This window comes from Sinohyriopsis cumingii, chromosome 6 (genome assembly GCF_028554795.1).
Source record: "Sinohyriopsis cumingii isolate HCF-2022 chromosome 6, ASM2855479v2, whole genome shotgun sequence".
NCBI classification, from domain to species: domain Eukaryota; kingdom Metazoa; phylum Mollusca; class Bivalvia; order Unionida; family Unionidae; genus Sinohyriopsis; species Sinohyriopsis cumingii.
The window spans coordinates 29,543,714-29,549,713 of record NC_142966.1 but is presented as its reverse complement, the minus strand read 5'-3'; the positions used below and the strand labels follow the sequence as shown (position 1 = coordinate 29,549,713).

The following is a 6,000-nucleotide window of genomic DNA, read 5'->3' as shown; positions in this document are numbered from 1 at the left end:
TATGACAGATATTAATTACTTATTGTTATTTTCATATGACATTCATTGATTAAATGTGAAAATACAATAATTATATGAAATGATTGTATATTTCTATTTTCTCATGCATTGAATTGCCCTCATTAACATATTCGTATTAAAAATGTATGCCTGTTGTAAGGCACATGCATAGAAAATATCGGCAGGCAAAACGTTTTGGTAAAACAGTTACTCAGATACCTCTAAATTCTCTTACACATGAAGATGGTCAAATTTCACATAAGATCCCTATGTTAGAACTACATTCAATGTCTCCAGCTATTTAGGTATACAATGTGTAGCTGGATAGTGTAGCGATTCAGTTTTATCAAAAGTAGTTCTTTGTTAACTTAGCCAAGTGTTGTTTAAGAGTTTTATCCAGTTCAACAGGATACGGTGTCGTCTGCGGTGATATTATTGTCAAGGATGAATATTATATCGTGGAGAACATTCATTATTTTTACTCTCATTATTCATTTCTACGTCGGACGTTGTAAGTATAATTGCATGGATGAACTTTACCATAATTGATATAATAATCTTTGATATTTTGTTTGAGAAATATGCAAGTTGTTTTTTGAGAATTAAATATATTTTGGACACTATTTTATAGAATGCTGGTACGTTCCTCTTCTTTAAGGCAGTAGATTTTTAATTATAAGAAGTGTCAGTCATTCACGCATCAGTTTTTCAATAGTGCATACTTTCTTCAAGAATTATAAAGATTACATATATGTTGCTAGTAAATCAAAAGGGTAATGTCAACATGATAATATTAAGTATCAAAATAGTGTGAAAAATTAAACAGATAAATAAATATCTTTGTGTCTAGTGTATGGAATATTGCGCGCACTACAGATTTTTAGGATAATATACGAGGGAAACAGGGGCAAATCAATGAAAACTATTGAGTTGTTCAAAATTAGCAATGTGATACAGCGCATATTTAATAACTCTACTGCAGTAACTTAAATCTTTACAACTGAATGATAATTCATCTGTCTGGCCAGTTTGGCTCTTTGTCTTACAGAAAAGAAGAGAGGGTGATATATGTATGTTTTTGTTTTTATGAAAAATGATAAGTGGTTAATGGGAACCTCTGTATACAAAGGATTACAAAAACATTTTGCTGCTACACTTACAAGAGGGAAAGGAGAGGAAATTGAAGCATTTACATCATGGTATATGTAAAGTCGATCAGCATTACTCTGAAAACTGTAAAATAGGGACACCTTAAAAATGTATGCTATACCCTTCTATCATACATTACTCTAACTGCCACATTTATTGTTACTAATAAAGTCAAAAGCTTCACCTGATTAGCCTTCCAACTATACTCTGTCAGTGTAATGGTGGTACCCCATAGACTACTCGCGTCTCTAATTTGTGTCTTGGTGATAGCCACTCACTCTCCTATGGCCACAAGAAGCCCTCCTCCTTCCACTTCCACCCAAGCACCAAAAGTTCATGGGTCTCGGAAAACTTGTCAATCTGTGAAGTAACAAAATGTCATGCAATGCAGTCTCAAACTCCTAGTTCAAAGCTACTCATGTTCCCATTCCAGAATAAAGATGTTTCAAGCAGAGAACAAGAAAGGAAGCAAGCCAAGTAAAAATCACTATAGTCATTGTATTGAATCCTAACCTGGTTATCACATGACTCTGAGCTTCATTACACGATTACATGAGCTAAACTAAAGTACACAACTAATTCAGTTGTAAGTGGTCTACATACAATTTTAATTTACATGTGAGTGGCATCCACATAGAATTATCTTACTTTTGACTTATCTTCAAACAAGATTAATATAAAGATACATTCTAAATATTTTAGCATATCCAGGATTTGTATATGTACCAGAAAACTGTTTTAAGACAAGAAAAACTTTGAAGTATGTGCCTGAAGCAGGACACACAGGTGACAATTTTCTTATTGATTTCCTATGGACCTGAAGCCTGATTGCTTCTCTAACATTTTAAAAATACGTAGCTCCCGATAGACCCATCCTATAATGCAAGAATGACGCAACATTAGAAATCTAGGTCCAGCTGAGAAATCCAGGCTCATAATCAATGAAATTGAGCAGACGAAAAATCGCCAATCAAACAAACAAACAAACAAAATCCATTGATTCCATATCATATGAAATGCGGCTGCAATGCGCGTTCATTGACAATATGACTCTAAATTTAAATTTTAAAAAGACCAAATCGACAATTATTTTTGAAAGTGTAGTCGGGCGCGCAAAATAACTTCAAATATTGCTGGACGGAGTTATCCACACATTAATATTATTATGTATTGATGGATCTGCACGTGCGTATTTATTTTGGAATACATCATACATTCAATTACTTTATTTCTTGTTGTTATTTTTGAAATATAATTAAGCCTTAGGAAGCATAAGCAAATAAGTATATAATAAAAAGGTTACTGCATGTGCAATGCAAAATATTAACTTTTTTTGTCGGATGGATACTGCACTCCCACAGGTCGTGCAGTATCCATCCAAAACATCTCTTTCATGTTTTCCCATACAAATGCAGTAACCTGTAATTGCTGTAGCTGAGACAGTGCTCTAACAAGCTTAATCTTTCTACTGAATCCCCACAAGCTTATATTTATAACTGCATTAGGCAAAGTTTCTCAAATGAAAATGGTTTAAAACAATACATGGTTTTTCAACTACTTCACTTTCCCCGCCATTGTGTGCAACAACTCCGATTTATTATACAGTACACAGCAGACTGTCTAACCAAAAGCGGTAACATTACTCACCACATTAATTTAACGCTTGCTTGCTTCCTCTCTTAAAAATACCACATAAGGAAGTTATACAGTCTTTGAAGAGTGCGTGGATATCCTTACCAACTGATCGCCCATAAAATGATACTTTGCAAAGTTTTTGTTTAAGGAACTAACATAAGCCTAAAAATTTGACACCGCTGTGGTAAGTGTTTCCTTAGTGCGTTAGCTTATGTCCTATTAGTTTGCTTAGTCTCGGATTACTTCGTGGTGTTAATGTTTCATTACTATTACTATTGATATGTATATTTAATTTGTTTTGTGTGCTTGACCGTTGTTGGTTAGTGAGGGTAATAGTTATAGTCTACCTGACCTTTATTTTTTTGCAACTGTTGGAGCGATTTTATGAAACTTTGCCCATGTATATCATGGGTGGAAGGTTTGCTGCGTACCAAAGCGAGATTCACTGCCAGCACGTCAAGGTCTTAGCAAGGGAAAATAAAAAGTTTGATTTCTACTTCCATCTTGTTATGAGTAGAACTTCTGGACCACTGTATATAATGTCTGTGTGGTTTTATGTCGGGTGACAAACATCGACTTAATACGATACAATTATCTATTCTGAGGACGATGAGTGGTTATAGAAAACGTGAGTGGCAAAATATTATGAGTACACTGAAGTTTCATATGACACTAATATATATGCACTTAAAATTCCTTTTTCTATACCATATATATATAATATATGATGTGTTCTTGCACATGAAGAACTTGTTTGATGAGATTGTAATATTAGATGTGTATACACCAGCCTACTCTTTCCGACATCGATATATTCGGTCTATTTGTATGTGTGAGTACCATAGAATTGTCTCCTGTGTTTCAGACGGTTACAGGATAGCTCAGTATTCAGCTTTACACACTAAAGTGAAACCCTAATATTATGACGAGAAAGAGAGAAATATATATATATATATATATATATATATATATATATATATATATATATATATATATATATATATATATATATATATTATTGTTATATATATGAGAGACAAATTACTATCTCCACATCTTCCAAAAACGCATATATTGTCAGAATTTTTATTTCATTTAAGTGGTAGAGAGTTGAATTGGATATCTTGAATATAGATGAATTTACACATCACAGAATTGGACTTTATGAATTAAAATCTTAGAAAATTAAGAGCTCATTCGGAAAGTCTCTATTTAGAAGGAATTTTGACAGTTACGTGGCTAAATAATGCAGATTTTAGATATGTGATATAAACGATAATGCTAACTGTAAATTAAACCATAACCGGTTGCTGATTTTTTGCTTAAATAATATTTTGTACAAATTTGATGGATAAGCATAATATAATTCTGCACTGAAAACGCTCTGTCCTTTCACCAAGGGACATCACTCGTAGCAGGCATAAATATAACTACATTTCATCAGAACCAGCTCTCAACAGGTAATCTTTTCTAAACGCCCCGATAAACCAGGTAAGAGTTAGGTCACATTAATTCTGTCATACCAGCGAAGATACCGTATGCCGTCATGACATCAATACCCGATAGGAATCTCGTGTCGTGGATAGCATTCACTGTTTAATGTTGATTGCTCATTGCCCAAGCAGAGTTTGTAAGTTTAATTACATTCATTTCATTATAGAAACCCTACACGGTGAACGCAAAAGGTACTCATGTTGAAATTTCACGGACATATTTTCCTGGCCAGTAGGTCTCGCCCTTTTGTAACAGTTGTATGATTGTTAGTAAGCTAAAAGGATCTCTTTCACAGCCCGTAAAGTGTTACGGGTTCTCTCATGTATGTTGAAATGAATTCGAAACGGTCAATATAGGGTCATGCTGTATATTAAGTGTGTATTATGCTTGGGGTCGTGTTGTACTAATTTCTCGTTAGTCAAGACTACACATAAGAGGATATATGATGAATAAATCAGTCAAGTGGTGATTCCTGTTTGTGTTAAGTTTACAGACCCAGTGCACTCAGAGCAATGAACATGTGATAGATAGAAAGAATTTTGAAAGGAGAGATGGTCGTCAGCCCTCTATGCATCCTTTTTGAATTTGCCATCAACTTTTTTCCTTTTCGTTTTATCCCGTCTTGTTCTTTTTCGCAACAATTGCTGGTGAATTTGCACGTATATTTGATATCACGATAATGAAGAACTTCTAATCACCTACAAGACCAATCTCCTCCCTAGAATCATTTTTGTTTGCTTTTTAATGTCGAAATTTTAAACACGCTGAGGAATTCATGGACCCCCTTATATTAATTTTAATCTGTCTTTAATGAAAATTGATTAAAATAACACTATTCGTTCAAATTTTAAAAAAAGAACTAAGAAAATGCAGCTTTTTTGTTTGGATTAAAACAGTTAAATAAGAATACTATTAATCATATCCTCAGAAAATTTAAATATTTTATTTAAGTCAGAATATTTAAATGAATATTTCGCTATTACTTCTCAGTGGCATGGACACAAATTTAAAAAAGAAGTAAAATAAAAATTTGTTGAAATTTAAAAACCAAAGACTAGTAAGAGGTCGCCATCTTGAACGTCAAGGTTTGTCATACAGTTTCGCAAAATGTGCACCACAATATCAAAAGCTTGTGACCCTATAGGCAGTACACACACACACACACACACACACACATATGACGGGTTGTTATGCCGACACTGTGGTAGGTGTGTTATGTTTGGGGAGGGGTTCTCTCAATATTCTATTTAAATTATTATAGAAGTCCCACCCAGGCTCTATTTTGGTTGGAAGTTAACTTAGTGAACGATATATGTAAAGCTCCGAGCCCCCAGCCAGCATTGCCGACGGTTAAATTATTGAATATACAAAAATGTCAAATTCAACGAATGACAATTTAATGACAATTCAATAGTCATGTGCTTAAAATTTCCCAAGTACTCTCCTTCTGCTCGACCCTGTGATAGCCTATTGCATCATTTGATTAGTAATATAAGATAGCTTTCCACTTATCCTTGTATTCTACTCATCTGTGTATTATTGTCTCCTATTCTTCCAATTCCTTCTCCACTTCCTCCCGACCTTTTACATATTCCTGTTCCTCATCGACTTCTCTGTGCTCCTCCTCCTTCTCTAATTTCTCATCCTCGACTACTTTTTCACCTCCTCTTCGACTCTCTCCACCGACTAGACTTGTCGACTCCGTCTGCTCTGCTAGTCTCA

General features: G+C 34.2%; 1 protein-coding gene across 5 annotated transcripts in view; it reads left to right on the top strand.

The window, feature by feature from the left end:
• The first annotated feature begins 404 nt into the window (after positions 1 to 404).
• The window catches only part of LOC149796566 (receptor-type tyrosine-protein phosphatase alpha-like), a 107,458-nt gene continuing 101,862 nt past the window's right edge, over positions 405 to 6,000 (top strand). For all 5 annotated transcript variants that reach the window (XM_089961264.1, XM_089961263.1, XM_089961261.1 and 2 more), the window contains exon 1: positions 405 to 511. The gene's annotated coding sequence lies outside the window, so the exon portion shown is untranslated. The remainder of the gene's footprint in view (positions 512 to 6,000) is intronic.